Source organism: Lygodium microphyllum, chromosome 20 (assembly GCF_053477565.2).
Source record: "Lygodium microphyllum isolate KBCC chromosome 20, Lygodium_microphyllum_v1.1.10, whole genome shotgun sequence".
Taxonomy (NCBI): domain Eukaryota; kingdom Viridiplantae; phylum Streptophyta; class Polypodiopsida; order Schizaeales; family Lygodiaceae; genus Lygodium; species Lygodium microphyllum.
Genome location: NC_141154.1, coordinates 77377360 through 77397798, shown reverse-complemented (window position 1 = coordinate 77397798; position 20439 = coordinate 77377360). Strand labels below are relative to the sequence as shown.

General features: G+C 38.0%; 1 pseudogene; it reads left to right on the top strand.

Moving 5' to 3' along the window:
- The first annotated feature begins 16111 nt into the window (after positions 1-16111).
- Positions 16112-19238, top strand: LOC148019055 (ABC transporter G family member 10 pseudogene; annotated as a pseudogene).
- The last annotated feature ends 1201 nt before the right edge of the window (positions 19239-20439 follow it).

Genomic DNA, 20439 nt, shown 5'->3' with positions numbered 1-20439 from the left:
AATTCTAGATAAAATTTGACCAATTCTAAAGTTTTTTTTGTTCATTTAAGGTCTACTTATTCACAGCAAAAGATGCTTCAACCTTATCTGGTATATTCCAATAGGATCTTTTACATGCAATCTTTACATACAAAAGGCCATGTTAGTGCATACAAATCACCTCCAGGATTTGAAGGGATTATTGTTAAACATGCCAAAGTTAATGTACTTGCCTCTTGCTTGCCTATGTAGTAACAAAAACACACAAGCAACACACATACCTTGGCATTGTATTGACAAGGTCATCTAATGAAGTAAGCTTAGATTTGGTTTAAAAATTCACTTTTTTATTATGTAACTCTTCTGCAACTTCTAAATCTTCATTTATGGATATTTCAGATTATTTATGACTCTCCCCACAAGTTGTTGTTGAAGGTGAAAGTACTAAAGTGTCTACGCAGCAACATGTAGAATTGAGAGTATTGGAAGCTATACATCTATAGACTTTTGTAATCCCTCAAAGGATCCTCAAAGATGGTCTTTCTTGTTAGCTATGAGATTTCATGTGAAACATTAAATGTGATGTAAAGATACTCTATTGTGCAATCTTCGAGAACCCAGGGAAGTGCTAACAAATGTTGAGGATAACTTGGTTCCTTATATAGCTTTGATATGTGTTGAAGATGATGATGGAGTTGAGGAAGGCAGTGTGTCAAATAAAGTGTGGCAATGCATCTTGGTATAAGATCTTGTATACTTTTTAGTGTGTATATTTGATTATTTTAATCATTTTTTTAGTAGTAGCAAGTACAATTTTTGGTGCACCTCTTCAGAGATCTAGTAGTAAAGTCAATGGACATGTCTACACTCCTCTTAATAAATGCAACACAAAGGAAAAGATAGGAAAATTTGGTCTGCTAAGCTATCCTACATCTCCAATTATCTTCAATGCAAATGCCATTTGTTCAATGGATTCTTTAAGCATATTTGGAGATACAAAGATTGCAACAGCATATGCAGTGCTGAGGTAGTGCTTAAGGCTCTCTTAAGGCAAGAGAGGGATGGATTTGATGCCCACAGCATGTCATGCAATTTTAATGTAAGTGCATGATCATATGATTTGAAAATCTAATGGCTTGAAATGAAATGAAGAGGATAGGCCTTTATCTCAAGCACTTTAATGACTCATTAAATGTACTTGGATGGTTCAAGAAAGAAGTAGATAAGTTGAACAAGAGGCCATTCAACTAGCACAACAAGTGATCATTCAAGTATGCCTGGGTGCTAAACAAGTTGAAGGTCAAGTGTGAGCATTGCCATTGATATCTCTCTTTGGAAATTTGAAACAATGGAGTACTATTGTGCTGTTATTGATTCCCTTGGTTAACAAAACTTTATCAAGCACATGATTATTGGGACCTCTCAGCTTGAGTGTGTAGGCCTTATCATCGACTCAAGTGCTAGGTTTTGAAGCTTGTATTCTCCTCAAATTTCCGAAGATGGAAAGACTTGTGAGCATGCCCTCATTTCATTTACCCTACATGTGAAGCAAATAATTGGCCATTTTAATAAGATGGAAGCAACGACTTTGAAACACTTAAAATCTTGTTATAATGAAATCACTAAGGAGGTGATTTTGGTATGGTTTTGTATATTCTTTTTTAATCTAAGATTTTCGATGTATGGAAGACACTATATTAAGATTTTTGAAGGCTAGTAAGCATGTAGATTTGTTAAGAGACTTTGCAAAAGCATCATATGGTCGACAGTTTCAATGACCCCATCACTCCAGCGGACATATGTGAGGCATGCATCTTTGGGAAGCTAACACGAGAAAAGTTCTCCAAATCGCGTACATGGACTACTCATCTTATTGAGTTGTTTCATTTTGATCTATGTGGCATGATGCCCACCACATCTCTTACAGGCCATGACTATTCCCTTACATTTATTGATGATTACTAAGTGATTAATCCAAGTATGCAGTGCTTTATTTTCTTTAAAAAAAGTTTGAGGTGTTTACACATTTCAAACACTATTTGCATATGGTGGAATGTGAGATTTCTTACAAACCCGAGGCCATCTAAACTGATAATGGAGGCAAGTATGTCTCCAATGAGTTGACAGATTTTTGCCGCACTCTACGCATCATTCATCAGATTACCGTCTCTTATACACCTCAAAAAAATGGTGTGGCCAAACAAAAGAACCACACCATAATGAACTCTACTCGTGCTCCACTTTGAGTTGCTATTGTCCCCCTCTCTTATTGGGAAGAAGTTGTTGCTATGACATGCTATACAAAACTGGTTACCTAGTCACACCCTTCCCAATATCACACCGTACGAGGGATGGTACGGTCCTAAACCTAATCTCTCTGACTTGAGGATTTATGGCACCCCAAGCTACTCACTAATTCCATTTGGCAAGCGGAATAAAATCTCTTCACAAGCTGAAACTGGATGTTTGTCAGTTACAGGGATTGCTTTGGCATAAAAGGTCACTGGTTATATAATCATGGCACTCGCACTTTTACCTTTCGTAGAGATGTTTCATTATATGAGGACCCGCTATTAATCCTCACTCCTTCTCAAGAAAACTCTTCTTTAATTGAGGCACCCATTCTAGATTAGCCTCCAAATTATTAAAGTGCTGAGTGGTGGACTTCCCCAATGGCTATCACCCTAGCCCCATCTCCACATCCTCCTCCCGATAGCATTCTCCCAAACTCCCAGTGATTGCAAATAATAGTGATAGTACCTTAGTGATTGGAAATTTTAGTGATAGTACCTTGGCTCTCTCATGTGATGAGGGCCTTTGGCCCTTGGGTCTCGTGCAACCGTGCTACCATTCCACGATGCAAACATGTTCACCAACCTCCCTCTTTCTTTATGTGTCCCAGACTCATTCCTTGTTGATTTTGAGCAGATGAGGTGCAATCTCATTCCCCACTGATTACAAGTAGATGAGGCACAAACTCATTTCTAGCATTAGTTCCATGTCACCAAGTCACAAACTCATTTCTATCTATTTCTCTCACCAAGGTGCTTCTTCCTTAGTGCCCCTTTCTCCTTTGAAGCATCTCTATCTGTGATGACCAAGGCCCCATCAATCAAGCAGAAGTGAGAAAAAAAGTGCCGCTAGTGCCAATCCACTACTCTAGTCTCTGTCTACTGCCACAACTCCCTGTGCAAAGTTGTTGCCCAGGTGCACCACTATAGCCCCCTACACTCCTTCTTATAGATGCTGCCAACCCCACAAGTGCTTGCCAGAATTGGTCTACCACCATAGGCACCCCTCTAGCCTTGTGCCACACACCTAGCCTCGGTTAGTAGTAGTGCCGGACTCTCCTATGGCCTTATCAAACGAGCCCACTTCTACTGCAGAATCTCCTCCATCTATTCTTCATCAATGGACTCCTCGCTCCCACAGCATGGCGATAATCATGGCCCATAACAATAATGGCCATGGTACCCCCTTTTCCATCGTTTCTCCATCAATGTTGGCCACTTGCCACCACCTCCTTCTTTGCATATCTTTAGCATCCCCCCCCCCCTTTAGGAGATAGTCCTTAGTGCTCAGCTACTTGATGGCTTCCTTAAGAATTGACATCATCTGCATTTACTTTTCAATGGCTCAACCTTTCCCTTGTTGTTGCTAATCCTCACTAGTAATTGATCCTTAACCCTTGTTTTAAGGAAGGTCATAGGCATCACAATATTGGTTGATAAGCTAATCATTTGGTTTTTGCATATTAGTTGTTGATAGAACTCTTCATCATCATGCAAGGAATTTCATTTTATTGTTGAATAGAACATGTGAAATGGAGCACTACGAACTTAGAACAATATCTACAACACTTGACTAGAAAACCTTTTGATGTTGTTGAATTTGATTATATTGTAGGGAAACGCAAGTAGATGAGGCACGTTGTTTGGATACATAAAGGAGCTTATAGTGCATTGAGAAGAAGTTGCTGCAAATATAAGGGTGTTCTATTCAATAGGTAAGCTTGCTCAATGCTTTAGGTTTGAAATACTAACATTTTAAGAAAAAGGAGTGTACTTATGAGTTGAAGTATTACATTTGTTTAGCTTGTCTTTCTATAAGTTTTTGACTGCATGTAAAAATTGTAAGGTTTGCTCAATATATGATTTTAAGATGGGGAGACCTAGAAAAGACAAACATCAATGATTGTTAGAGCAATGTAGAACCACCACCCCGAGCTTGCATCATGCTAAAAATGAAATTGGAGATAATTGTGTTCTCAATGGAAAAAAACAACATATATGCCTAGCTATGTCTCCTCCTAGTAGTTACTATATCCATGATCATACTCTATCATTGTCTTCTCTTTAGAAGAATGTTATTTAGGAACCTATGTTTGTGTGGCTCATAATCATTTGAAAAGGTAATTCCAATTATATAATATAGGGCATATTCAAAATGTGGTTAACTAAAGGATTCTAGATTGAAAGGGTTTCTTGTTACCACACATTTTCTCCCCATAGCAGGTGTTGTTTTAGTCTTCATAAATATGTGTCCCATCAAGCAATCAAGATTTGTGTGATGTTTAAAATCATTTTTCTTTCTTTAAGAATTGGTGCTAGTTCTTGAAGTAACGAAAGTAGCTAGGAATTGTGTTTTAGGGCATGGAAAATCTTTAACACGGCTTTAAATACCCATCCACAAATTATATGAGTAGCTAGTGACTTAATAAGCTTGTAGATAAAAGAAAATTTCAATAATATGATTAGTCCCATCTTTGTTATCTATGTATTTTGATATGAATGTTACTTATGTATTTTGTATGGTTGATTCTATCTTCGTTATTGCAAGTTATCTACAAAAAGTATAAACTACTATAGTTCAAAGTGTACATGGGAGTTTTTGTGATTGTGTGTATATGTGTACCCTCATGTGTATATGCATGGAAAGTAAGAGGTTGTTGATTGGCATACACTATGTGTGTCATGAGGTGCTTTTTCCTTGCCGTACTTTACTTGTATATTTGAGTTTTGTCGTATATGCAAGTTGTCTTGTTGCTTATGGAACATGTGGATTGGTGTGTCATGAACTCGACATATACATATCATGATATCTCTGTCGTCTTGTGATAAGTGTATGCAGATCCAAAAGGAGCTTGCCAAATAGGCACTTAGCCGTGAATTCAGCAAGTGAGTATCTTTTGGTGGGCATGTCACAATCGACTTGGCACTCTGTCGTGAACTTGACACAGAGGTGTCATTTTAATTGTGACACCCTTTCTTCTCCCTTCTTGGATATGGATGGGTACTTGGTCGTGAATTCGGCTAAATAGTGCCTTGGCTTGCATATAGATGAATAAGTGATGGGAGTTTGGTCATATATTTGGCTACATAATGTCCTGACGCGCTGGTTATCTGGTATTGTTTGATGGAATGGGCATTTAGGTCATATAATCAGCCAAAAAATGTCCTCACATCTGTAGTTTAAAAAAGTGGTAATGTTTTTGCGCTTCTTTTATTGTTGAACAATGAGTTAATGTAGTTTATGTAGCATTTTCAATGTCTAAATGGTATCATGCAATTGTATAGTTTAATCAAGGTTTACATACAATACTAGTATAACTTGAGATTGATGTTACACAATTTTATTTTCAATCAAAGATCGTATGTTACCCAAGATGCTAGAAGATCTTAAAGAGTTAGCACCAACATCTACATCAAAGGAGAAGCTAGCCTTATGGAACACAAATTGGAGAGAGGAGGTAGCATGCTCAAAGAGGGCCAATGACTTGTTTGGTGCAATTTCTTTGCCAAAACATCTTAAAACCACCATAGATGCAAGTCCTAGTTTCAATCCCACCAAGAAACAAGGTGATTCATCAGGGGTAGGAACTATATTGCACACATTGAGGAATCACCAATGTGCACCAACAATTGGCATTCCTTTTGATGCTATCAAGCCAAGGAGAGTTATTGGCAAAGGTGCCTTCGAATAGTGTGTTGAAGCTACCATAGAAAATATTAGCTATTTTCCTTGAAATTTAGCATATTGCACTAAAATGTACAAGGGCACCAACAAAACTAAACTACAACAATTTCAAGTGGAGCATGGGATGCATAAAGGTAATGCATCAATTGTGCTATCATTGCCTTTACTTTTGATCAACCTTGGATTACAATCTTTCCCTTCTTCAATGGTGGTACACTAAATGCTCGAGGGGTCCACTAGGGTTTACCATATGGTACCACGTGAGTGTAAGGGAGGGGGGTTATTTAGAGGAAGGAATGTACATTTTATGAGGTAAGGTCCCATAAATAGGGGGTAGATAAGGGGTATTTTCATATATTTCTTGCATGCAGATGACGTCTCCTTATTACTACTAGTGAATCCCCCGTGATTGAATGATATATTGATGTGGGCTCCTTTTCAAGAATGTAAATACAGAAGAATAATCAAGCATCTACACAAGCCATCAATCGGATTCAAACCTGAACTTGATAGGGCACCCACTGTAGAGGAGATGGCTAGAATTGTGGGTGTCATAAAAAATATGCTGAATATTATTCATGCATTGGTAGATGGGACGAAGACCATGCATAGTGCCAGTGTCATCCATTCATATTTGCATGCTAGCAATATGGTATTGGACTTTACTAGAGATAGCACCCCTAGAACTGGTATCATAGATTGGGGTCTAATGCTTATTTATGGTATGCCAAGACCAAGCCCACAGTTGGCAATGTGGGGGGGTGGATGATCCCATGCACATTATGTATGATCATAGACGGAGAGGAGCATTGGAGAGGAAAAGAAGGCCATGGATTGCACATGAGATTTATGACCCACTATGCCAGTCTGCATATGGTAAGGAGTGAGATGATGTGCATGCAATTGGTTGGCTCATCATCAGCCTCATTGATTTTTGGTGCTTAGGCCAACACTTGTGGTTACATAGGGAGTCGAGAGATGCTCTAGGTAAAGGGATCATGCACCTAATAGAGTTCAAGGCAAGGGACCGCATGTTGGCAGATAATAGGGCCATGCAAGTATCATTTGTAGATCTTGATGACTTTTTGAGGACGAAGTGTGGCATTGATTGTACAAAGGCACAAAGACCGCTCATAGACCTTGGCCCTATCCTAGCTCACCCTTTCTAAATAATTCACATATTGCAATCTCTTCCCATATTTTGTAAAACATCTAATCTAGTTTTACTAGTCTCTATGACTCATGGATCCAAAGATGCCTCGAAACATATCATATTTTTTTGTAAAACTCTATGGAATAGACTTGTGGTTTGTAATATGGAATACAACCTGTAATTTGTACTATATAATGCCATCTCATGAGCATTATACTCCATCTCCATGCCATCATGTAGAATGTAAATGCTCTACATGCTTGAGTAATATTTGTATGGGTTGCTTCAAGGCATTTGACTCATATATGAAGTTTACTATTATTAATCACATCTTGATAATTAGATTTTAGATCCATGATCTTTTCACAATGCTTTTCACTTTATAATTTATAAAGATAAAACTTAAAAATATCATATTTTCTCATTCAATTAAGATATGCTCCCGTAACCATCTTTTAATGTTGAATGCAAGTTTTACAATTGAATAGGTGATTTTTAATTTGGACTTCATGGGAGATTTTTACAAGATTCAATTTATCTTCGATGATACTCAATAAAATCTACGTCTTGTGAGACTAAGAAAAGATGGATCCGAACCTACCTTTGCTCAAATTCGTGAACAAATTGAAGGTGATAAGCTCATAGATGGATCTTTTAACTTCATTGAGGACAAATATATTATTAAAAAGTGACAAGAGGAGCAATAGACTCTTAGTGATAATCTTCAAGTTTGCATCAAGAGGTGTGCTAGTGTGACGAATGAACCACGTTCTCCAAATAAGCAATAATGTTTAGAACAAGTTGTAGAGGATCAAAATGAAGCTTTGTGCAACCTCACTTCAAAGCTAAAAGGAAAATTGTTAAGTCCAAGCACTCTCGAGACTTGGAAACATGAATGCAATAGAATAAGGCTATCAACAATCTCAAGGGATGATAGGTTTGAACTACACATCAAAGATATCAATGGAGAATCTCGAGTTCGCATTTGGTGTAATGAATGTAACTCATTGTATTGGAAGGGAAGCATGCCACACATACTTCTCTTTCTAACTTCATGAGGACACACATCATGTAGAATAAAAATCATGAAAAAAATTATCTTATGTTTCGAGGGCTTACAAAAGTGGATATACAACATATTGTAGTTGATCAAGAACCAGATGATAAGAAAGAAATAGAGACTTCAATAGAAAAGTTACATTCTTACATGGAGAAACATGAAGGTATTATATTTTTTCTTTGTTTAAGTTTATATATGCAGTTCTTTCTATTGAAAAATAGGATGCGCATCAGATGAGGCTTTTTAATATCAAACTCGTTATATAATATAAGTCTACTTTTCATGTTGATTGGGATTTTGAGGTCGTTGAAGCTACCTTACATGACTTCAAAGACAAAATCTTTGCTCGTGTAAGGTGCAAGTACAATGACACGTGGCTACATTTGTGTCCTTCAAAGTCTTACCTATATATAAATTTGATAGACCATACAAAATCAATATTTCACACAAAGGCATTTTTCAAGGAGGAGGAAAAATCCAAGCCATTGCTCACAAGATTGCGTGGACATCCTTAAAAAGGTATAGTGCATGATCCAAAACAAACATCTCTTAGCAAGTTCATGGTCTCTACAAAGGCTAGAAATTCAACTCAGGGTAATCCATTGGCCTCATCTCTAAATGACCATGAAGATGATGAAAATTCATTAGTAAGTTTAAACTTGTTATGTTGGGGTTTATGGAATCACATAATTGAGGTGATCAAGAAGAGCATCAATGTGAAATCTTTATTAGATAATCAATGTAATGGCAAACTTTGGTTTTCAAAGCCTTTTACTAGGGCAAATCTAAAATATGGAAATATATGCTTTCAAATAGATGGTTGCTTTCGTCACATTAATTGTCCATGTATTTCAAATAGTGGGCAACCATTCACAAACTTCTCTTGTGCTCATTGCAAATGTATATCTAATCTTTCTGACTTTAGGATGAGAGTATATAGGGAGAAGTTAGGCCAAGAGAAGAGAGGGGATAGGGGAACCAGATCTGGTAGAAGATTAGATTATCTCACTAGATAGGAGCTCAGAAAAACAATGCTTGTTGCCAAAAAGCATATAAGAGAACTCACTTTTAAACTATGCAAGTATAAGCTTTGGCTTGTAGCTCTTTCAATGAAAATAAGGAGCTTACATGAAGCGAACATGGAGTCTCTTAATCTAAGAGATCTAAAGAGATTGTGTAACAATATAATAGAAGCTTATAGATTGGGCAAATTTGGTGAAAAACTTGCTCTATGGGACTTCTTGCAAGACATAGCTACAAATATATTATGATCAAAGCGAGGCCAGCGTCGATATAGTGCAAATACAAAATCTTTGTTTGAGGTTGCAAAGATGTGAGGTGGACCAAGGTTGCATGATTTCCTCACTACTAACCTCAATGGCTCTTCACTCTCAATGACAAAGAGAGCCCATAGACACAAGCCACCCACTTCATACCTAGTATACATGGATATATTTTTTATGCCATTGATGAAATATACCAGAAGGAGAAAGAAAAACATGGCATTGCAGGAAAGATTCCCTTTATTTTGGTAGAAGATGAGACTACCATAAAGAATCGAATAAGGTAAACATATTGCAAAATTTGTTTTTTGGGCTCGTAAAAAAATTCTCGATCAACTTTTAAATTTTATGACATTTTTTGTTTTGATTGTAGGTGGAACCCTAAAGATGATATACTTATTGGGTATGGATACAAGTCTTTAGACCATGAGTGTGGGACTTCATGCATGATTAAAATTGGAGAAGGAAAAGCAACCTATGATGTAACTGTTGATGCTTTTGAGACTCGTATCATTGGTGGTTATGCAAGAATATTTGTTGCAAATCCACTTCATGAAGCACTTTCGTACTTAGTTGTGGCTACTCATTGCACATGCAATTGATTTGATGCAAGTTTTGTCCACAGGCAGTGGAGTGAAATCTCAACATTGTGGGATGAGAAGCTTGCCTTGATGATAGGTCCTATCATTGGACATGCATCAGATAGAGATAGTCCACAAAGAAAACTAATGTTAGTTGATTATGTTCACAAACATGGCACCAGATACAAGATCTGATGGGATGGATGACCTCTCTTAGCCAAGTTATCAAATGGAGAGATTTTGGGTCAACATGATCAAGATTTTGTACATAATGGAAAAAATCTTCTCAATATTCTTGACAAACCAAAGCGTCAATTGGCTCTTGATGATGTTTGGGTTACCTTGAATCATGCTGCCATTGTTTATGATTCCTTTTTAGTTGACAAGCATATGCTCAAGGAAGTTGATATGAGGCGAGATGATCGTCAAAATTGGACACTACAATGAAAAGAATGTGTAGTAGGAAAGTCCAATGGTGTTTGGGGGAGCTAGCAAATAATGGAAAACATAGAAAAGAGAGGAGCATGGTGGGAACACAAGCTTACCTTGAAATTGTAGGAGACTACATTTATATTTTCTTGTCTCCACACTTCAGCTTGGTGGAGAGTGTTCATTTAGTAGCAAAAGTGGTATTCTTTTTTCTAGTTTAGAGATCTTGGATTATGAAACATGCCACATATACATTGTCAAAAAAATTTATTAGTAAGGAGGCATTCCTAGATGTACAACTCTCATGCCACTTTGTTGTACTGCTCATAAAATATTTTAAAGACTTTCATTCAAATAAGATGCTCTTAATACATTTGATTGGATCTAATACCGTTGAAATCTTCTTCAACAAAGTTGGGAGCATGGTTGGTCAAGAGTGCACTTATGATTTGATGGTCATGCTACATAGTATAGGGATCTTGAATAGGCTTTCATATTTTGAGTGCAAAGAGAATAGTGTGAAATTCACACGTGCCCATAAGGAACAGGAGCATGTATGGAGAGAGTTGAATCTCAAAGAGACCATGGAAGAAGCAGATATAGGTGACTACAGATGTGTTTCAACTGATGAGAAGATAATTGATGCCTTGAAAAGGGGATTACAAAGTACTCACCACATTTATGAGCATTTACAAATGAAACCAAAAAGGTAAAGAGGACAAGCAATGGTGGTTGGAGCCGTGGTCCGAAGGTTTTTTTGATGCTTATGCCAGTTCAAATTTCCAGGATTTCGATACAAATGATTTTTTTTTTCTCCTCCAAATGACGGAGTGGAGTTACAGGAGGATGTATCCACAAGTGAGATAAGACATGTAGTAGATTCTTTGTTAGATGAAAAGGACAAAGTAAATCCAGTAGTGGAGCTTGAAAATAATAGGTTTCTTTTTAAATCAACATTGGTAAGTCAACTCAATGGCAATCCCACATTGTCCAAAGATAGGCTTACAAGGGTGCGATAAAGAGTATACTACAGTAAGAAGGAGAAACATCATACTCAAATAAATGTCAATCTATTTGTTATTGGTTCAGATTGTATTGTTTTCTTCCAAGAAGAGCATACCAATGGGAAGATCACAAGGCTATTGATAAGATCTTCAAAAAGTATCAAAACAAATAAAATCCAAAGTCTGTGGTACTTAGGAGGAGTTTAAAAGATGAGAAGAAAAGTATGTGGCACCTATGTGGAATACAAGAGAGGGTTTAGCCTCCTAGATAGGCCCTTAGGAATGGAGGTTCAACTTGGATGCTATCAAAAATCAAAGGGAACATTGACCTTTACATATGATTTGATTGACCTTGATATGATAGATATTGAAAGTGTCATTGCTCTTGCAAACCTCACATATGATTATAATAATAACAATAATGAGCTTGATAAAAATGATTGGAAGATCTTTAATGAATTCGTAAATGACCATTGAGGATAGGTAAACGAACATTATTTTTCCTCTTTTTTAGTATTATATCCTACGTAAATTGAGTGAAGGAAAAATTTCTAATAGAGTGATTTTTTTGCATTTTCCTTCATGTTAATGTTTTACATTTGTATCATGGTGACTAGTGGATCACGGTAATGCATCTAAGCATGTCCGAATCAGCATGGACTCTAGCTTTGAAAATGCCAAGATGTTGAGTAGAACACACTTATGGATTTGAGAAAAGTTTTGTATATCCATCATGTGTATTTTGTATATTCACATTTTTTATATAGCTATATCTACTTTATAAAGGAACACAAAATAAGTTTTCTGCAAATGCAAAAATCAATTATGTGGATTATTCTAGAATTTACTTGTGGGCTATAGAAATACACCATATTTTTGCTTTTAATGTACCTAGCTCCTTGAATTACAAATGAAGCGTGGCTTCATTGTGTTGCTTGAATTATGGATTGAGTAGCATTTATCTCTTTTCATCTCCAAGACACACACACACACACACACAGAGTGTGTGTGTGCACGTGCATGTATGTGCAACATATATGCCTCTAATCTAGAAAAGAGGAGTGGTGCAGAGGATATTTTGAGATGAACTAGATACGATAGATATAATTATATACCTTGCTAGAGCCCTACTACCACTATAATAGTGCAACATCAAGATCAATATCACAATGTAAGCGACCCCAAAGATAGTAATAGGATGGTCAAAGTATTTGTGTTTGTATTTTTTTATTTAAAGACCTCTAAGACTAACTTTGGGCTAGTCTAGCTTCTTAGTAATTGTGCATCATAGCTTTAGGCAATGCTAGCCGTAAAGATACTAACGTGAATGCCCTTTGCTAACTACTTCCAAGTTGAGAATTGCATGCTCTAGTTATATACCTGATGTCTCTATCTAGAAATTATTTTAAAATCTTGCTCTTATTGATAAACATTTGAAATCTATCTTTGGATGTTGTATATTACAATGATATTTTCATAGTAACTAGAACTACTAAGAGATTTTATGAACCATTGGGAGTTGCTTTGTGGTCAATTCTATATTGTAGTATCTTATATCTATACTATTACATAGGGATCTATTAAATTCTTTACTTAAAAAAATAAACTCACACTAAGGGATTTATAAATATTTCTAAAAAGTCACATAAGGGTCAATAAATTTTTACAAAATAGGTTACACAGGGATATATAAAACATGCCTTGAATGCACGTGATGCCTAGGCTTTATACATAGTAACTTACCCGAGGATATAATCATGTGCAGATAGTGAGCGTCTACCAAGGCTTGCTACTCACTCCATTTATCAAGAAGCTCGTGATACTATTTGGTGATCTTGCATAGGTACCACCTATCTACAACTACCAAACCGCTTTCTAAAAACAATGTCACATCACCTCCTCATCATGCTAGGCACGTGGAAAGAAACACACTTTCCAAACCTTAGTTCATCGTGCTGGGCACGTGGAAAGAAACACACTCTCCAAACCTTAGTTCATCATGCATGCGACCTACCATTCCTGCAATTTCTATAAATGATCAAGCATCATTGTCCAACAAAGCGAGAGAGAAATGAATGCTTAAATCGGTGTATGATCGATGAGAAGGATATCCTAGATTTTGTTGATAAAAAAACAATAATCATATATACACACAAGAAAGATGTTTGCAACTATAACAAGCCTATTCTCTCGGGGGGTTCACTATATATATATTCTCTATATAACGTGCATTCATGACCTATTTATAAATATCCTAATCTATGAAATTTTCTTGAATAAAACACAACCCTTTTCTATTCAATCTGTAAGTAACCCCGTTATATGACACCCTTCTATATGTAAAATATATATAAAAATGGTCTTTTAAAAATCCCTTATTTTGAACTCATGTTATATATATATATATATATTCATGAGTGATCCCCCTGAGCATATTCTACACAAATACTACACAACTGAACAGATCCATACTGTCAAAGTTTAGATGAATGCAAACGATGAGCTAGCATTGTAGACTTGGCTACATGACAAGAACTCCCACGAGATAGATGAGATAATAGTTGTTAGCGACTGCAATGATAACTGAGAATATTGATCTCACCATAGGTGCAACAAATGGTGTGATGTGTAAGATCAACCATATCGACACATTAAATGACAAAATCATATCAAGAATCCAGGTCACGATCTAGTGAACGAATCAACTGCTCACCATGTGGTGCAACAAGCACCAATCCAAGGCATTGAATAGTAAGTGGTACCATAAATCTATGTTCTCTTTGACACTCTCATATGCAATCACCAGTCACAAATTACAAGGAGCCATAGCCAACCAAAAAGCACTTCTACTCGCATCTAGACTAGTCTATGTAATGCTCTCCTACGTAATCGAAAGAAGAAATTTATGTATCATCGGCCTTCTAAATCCATCTGCCTTCGCTCTAACACCTTCCTTGACACCATAACTCAAGTAAAGAAACAATACATCTCAACAAAAAACAAACAAAGATTAAACACAATACATTTCATCACACAACAATCTCATACACTCCTTTCAAACATTGTTTATTAATATACTAATATGTTTTTTAACTTTTCTTCTCCTACTAATAGTATATATAAAAATACAAATATATTACTTCACCTAACCACATGACATATGGCGCATGATGCAGATGTTCTAGCTATATATTCAAAACCACAGGAACACTAACACCAGATCGAGAAATGTTCTGCAAATACACTGAATCACAAGTACGTAATGACAAACCAGATGTGAGAATGAAGAACGTCGTTGGGCAAAAGCCATCAACATACTTCAATGGCTTCACAATGTACAACAATCTCCAAAAATTGGTGGCCACATCCACTCAAATTCTTGACAACAAATGGCATCTTGCATTAGATGACAAGATCGCAATTGATACATAGTCTCCTACAAACTTTGCAACCTTCATTTTTACTTGAAACAACAACACTAACTCATATGCACTTAACATGCAGGACTCCTTGAAGACATACTCAACAAACTTGAGTTTGAGTACAAAAACTCGGTTGACAAAGCACTACGAACAAGCACAATCCAAGTGCTTTTGGACACAAGAATAAACGCATCGGAGCATACCCAATTGAGTTGTTGCACTACACATTTAACATCTCGCTTAACTACTTGGTAGTCCTGCCACTAGCTCAAGTACTTTCATATCATGTGGCACCGTCTGCAACCAAATCTACGAACCAATCTAGAAGTGCCAATGCTAAGATACAAAAGCAAGTACTTCATCTATAGCATAAGATATAAGAAAAATGGCAAGGAGTACGTAGGACAGACGACCAATATGGAGAAAAGAATCCAACAACAACAAAGAAATCCTGTCAAGAAAATGAGGAAAGATATAGATATATTCCAGCCGTTCGAGGATAGCTTCGAGGTTGATATAGAAGCAATAGTTGATAGCATAGACTAGGCTAGGAATTTTGAGCAGACCACTATCCATAAGAAAAATGCAATCATGATAGGGGACAACAACCTATATAGACATCCGACAAGATGTAAAAGTATTATTTTTTGAAATTAAGAAGAAACCTCATTTAACATAGAAAAAAAAATGTGAATGTTCAAACTCAGGATCATTGACTCGAACTATATAAATATACATATTCTCCTTTCGAGATTCTCCATATATTTAAACAACGTTAAATCTTATATATAAAAGTACTTCACTTTAAAACGTGTCACATGTCTAAACACCATCAGCAAAACTGCTACATTGCATAAACACCATCAGCAAAACTGCTACATTGCATATAGAACTTCATACTCCGTTATTTAGGTGTACCTGTCAACCTAGTTTTTGAACTCTATATGATATAAATAGTTTGACCATTTAAAAATATTTATGAAATACACATGACAAAAGGTTAGAAGGGAAGATTGTTATATGACACTCTATTGGCCCCTTCACCGGCATAAGCATAACCACAAACTCACTAAGTTTTCACGTCAACGGTTTTCTGCTTTTTTTTAATTTCTTTTTTATAACGATAGCGGAGAGATCGGTTAGAGTGCATGCTCGTGACTGCGCAGTCTTTGACGACGTAGCGAGTATAAATCTACAGCCCAGCCATTCACAATACTCGGCTCTCTCTCTCTCTCTCTCTCTCTCTCTCTTCCTTCCCACAACTCTTTCGAAGCCAGCTCTCGACCCTGATCACAATATGCCATCATCTCACACTCACGACCCTGTGTTAGATGGAGAGAACTCTGATCAACACATTCATTGCAGTGCTGTGGATGCTACATTGCCACCACAGCAACTAGAGCCTCAGAAGAGTATGTCTGCAGAAGCCTTGCAATGCCATGATCACAAGCACACTCATAATTTGGAATTGGGGCTTGCCACAAAGCCACGTCCGGCACAGACTAATCTGAATACTGTGACAGCTGGTTTGTCCATTCATGGCTCAGCAGCAACTGATGCAGCTGCTAGTGGCAAAGCTGCTTCCCAAGTGTCCATAGTCATCCAACCTCCTCCTACCTGCACAGTTAATGTTGGCCCAAAGACATTTGAAATAGAGACAGTCAACCTATGCTACAGAGCCCCCCCTCAACAGTTAACTGTCCCAATTAATGTAGGTGCATTGATGTGCAAAGGAGGAGCTTCCAATGTCGCTCCCCTTGCACAGGATTGCTCCAGCAATCCAACTGCCAGCCTGATTCTCAAAAATGTGACCTGCAAAGCCAAGGCCGGAGAGGTGCTTGCCATAGCAGGCCCTAGTGGAGCTGGCAAGTCCACCTTGCTTGAGCTTCTGGCTGGCATGATCAAGCCCACCAGCCCCCCTGAGAGCATCATGGTGAACCGGCAGCCCATGGTTGAATCCTCCTTCCGCCGCATCTCCGGCTACATACCCCAGCATGATGCCCTCTTCCCGCTTCTCACTGTCAGAGAAACCCTTCTCTTCAGTGCCAAACTGAGGTTGCCTCCTACCATGTCTACACAAGAAAAAAAAAAGAGGGTCTCTTCACTCATGGCAGAGCTTGGGTTGCAGCATGTGGCTGATACAAGAGTTGGGAATGAAACCATAAGAGGCTTGTCTGGAGGAGAAAGAAGAAGGGTCTCTATAGGTGTGGATGTAATACATGACCCCTGTGTACTCTTATTGGATGAACCCACATCTGGATTAGATAGTGCATCAGCTCTCAATGTGGTGGAGATGCTGCATTCCATGGCTAAAACACGGTCAAGAACAATCATTTTAACTATCCACCAGCCAGGGTATAGGATCATGCAGCAAATAAGCTCCTTTCTGTTGCTAGCCAAGGGTTGTGTGATTCACCACGGGTCATTGGAAATGCTGGAGATGCGGTTGATTAAAGCAGGGCATAAGATCCCAGCTAAAGTGAATGTGCTGGAGTATGCCATTGATGAGATATCATATGGCACAGATTTTCATTTAGTGAAAGGAGAAGATGATGATGGATCCATGTTAGCAAAGGATGGACTAAGCCTACATAAAATGAGCAGTATTGATAAAGTGATTGGGTCCCCAATATATGAGAATAATGCCAAGGGGAACATGGATCAAGTGGTTGGATCTCCATGTACTATTGCAGTGGAGATGCAAATTCAAGAGAGTGGCAATGTGGTAATGATGCAAGTTGCTAACAAATCATCTGCTGCCACTTCAGCTGGCAATGTTCGAGGGGATTGTAAGATTCATGACAAGCCTGGATTTGCTAATTACAGCGCTGATGAGGTGATTACCTTATCCCAAAGATTCACCAGGAACATTTTCAGGACACACGAGCTTTTCACAGCGCGCACAGCCCAAGCAATTGTGGCAGGGCTTGCACTAGGGAGTGTGTATATGCATGTGGGCAACAACCCAAGAGGAGTAGCTGATAGGCTGGGCTTTTTTGCATTCACTCTCACATTTCTCTTCTCCTCAACAGTAGAAGCACTGCCCATCTTCTTGCAAGAGCGCAACATACTGCTGCGAGAAACATCCAGAGGAGCTTACAGGATATCTTCTTACCTCATAGCCAACTTCCTGGTCTTCCTGCCGTTTCTGCTCTTCCTAGCTGTGCTGTACACCATACCTGTGTATTGTCTAATAGGATTGAGCAAAGATGGAGCTGCCTCTCTTTTCTTTGTGCTTGTGGTGTGGCTGGTGTTACTGACAGCCAATTCCTTTGTGGCATTTTTGGGGGCGTTGATGCCTGACTACATCATGGGGAACTCTGTGATATCAGGATGCATGGGGGCCTTCTTCCTCTTCTCTGGCTACTTCATAACAAAGCAAGAGATGCCCTATTACTGGAGGTTCATGCACTACATCTCCCTCTTCAAGTACCCATTGGATGCCCTCCTCATCAACGAGTACAGAAGCTTGGGCAACACATGCTTGGGATTCGACCTGGGTGGCGGCGAGTGTGGCCTGACGGGCGATGTGGTTCTGCGAGAGCTTGGCCTGGAAAACAGCTCCAAATGGCTGGATGTTGCAATCATGCTAAGCTTCATGTGCTCTTACAGGTTGCTTGGCTACTGGGTTCTCAGGAGCAAGATGTGCAGAAGAAGAAGGTGACCTGATCCATGCATTGAGATGATTCATGAAAGGTCTAATGAATTGCATGAGAAAACAAGCAGCAGCCATCGTCTGTTGATATGGCATGGATCATCTGCTGGCACACTTGTGTGATTTCCTATTACAGGTTCATCTATAAATAGTGTAAGCGATCCTTTTTGAGCTTGAATGTCAATCCCCTCACTCCCCGACGTCAGCACCACTTCTCTCCTTTTCAGGCTTTGCATATTATAATTTATCAGTGTAACTCAGACTCTCTCTTCCTCCATTAGAGCTAGAAAGAACTAGAGTCCCAATACCCAATCCACACTCAGTGTCGAGATTTCTTCAATACTGTTCCCAGTAATCCGCACTCGGCTTACAGACAAAGTGTCGGGATTTCATCAATACTGTTCAGAGGAACATGGACCAGTTCAATAGAAACTTGCTTTTTCCCAAAGTTCTCGTAAGTCCCCCCCCTCAAAGCCTCCTGTTTTATGTACTATAGTGGTAGCATTGCTAGATCTGAAGGACTTATGAGTACAACCCGCTTGAAGTTACATGTTTGGGCTCTATTTGATCATCCTTCACCTATGGATGTGAGTTCAACTTGGCATGTGGTATATATCTTCCGATGTAATTCCTGAGTTTTTACATGTTTTGTTGAACCTTGTATTTGATATCTTTGAGTTTAAAGGCACATGTTAAGAGCGCTCTCTCTCTCTCTCTCTCTCTCTCTCTCTCCAACGAGATGATTTTCTTTTAAAATTGAAGATATGAGATGAAATGATATTTTAATGGTTGTACATGTGCACTTAGCATGTGCATATTCTAAAAGCGCCCATAAATGTACATATAATATAAAAACACACACACAACATATATGCACATGTACACATGTATGCATGCATACGTATATGCAAACACACACTCATGTATCTCAAGGGAGCAGGGGGAGGGGGAGGGGGAGGGGGAGGGGAAGGGGGAGGTGCACTATATACAAATCCTCTATATCACTTGCAATTAGAGCCTATTCAAAATTACCCTTATTTGAGAATTTTTCTGAAATGAAACACATCCCTTTTCTATTCAATCTATGAATAAACCTTTTACATAACATCTTCCTATATGTAAAACTTTTGTAAAAATTGTATTTTTTAAAAAAATATTTTGAATCCACATTAAATATTTATATATTGATAAGTGACCCCTTGAGTCATATATGCACATATGCACACATCCTTGTGTATATGTAAACATGAGCAATAGAAAAAATGAAGAGAAGAGAGGAGAGGGAAGAGTACAAAAAACAATGAGAAGCAGAGAGAATGAAAGAGAGAGGAAAGAAAATAAAGGAGAGGAGAGAGAATGGATACAACTTATAAAACATACACATATATATGCATACACATACATGTAGACATATCCACCCACACACAAACACATACCTACACACACATACACGTGCATACACATGCACATACATACATATATAACATGCACACATATTTAATTGTTTTGATGTTCCAAGGTTTGGATTCTATGATATGGTACCCATAATAAATTCCATGTTTGGAAAATTTTACATTAGAAGGTTGCATGAGAAACAAATCTCCCTTACCCACCAATAAGTGGAGGAGAACTATACCCTATATCTCACACAACCCTCCAACTAGAAGAAATGACTATGCTATAGAAATCAAGGATGAAGCTAGTCCTAGTAGCAGAAGCAAACCCTCCAACCAGAAGAAATGGCTATGCTATAGAAATCAAGGATGAAGCTATTCATGATTATACCTACCATTAATTCTCTTATTTGTTCTTGAGGTGTCTCCATTGTGTTTGTATAGCTCCTTGGGTTGTTCTTGAGAGAGTGACACACTAAGTTTTCATTACAACTCTTATTGTT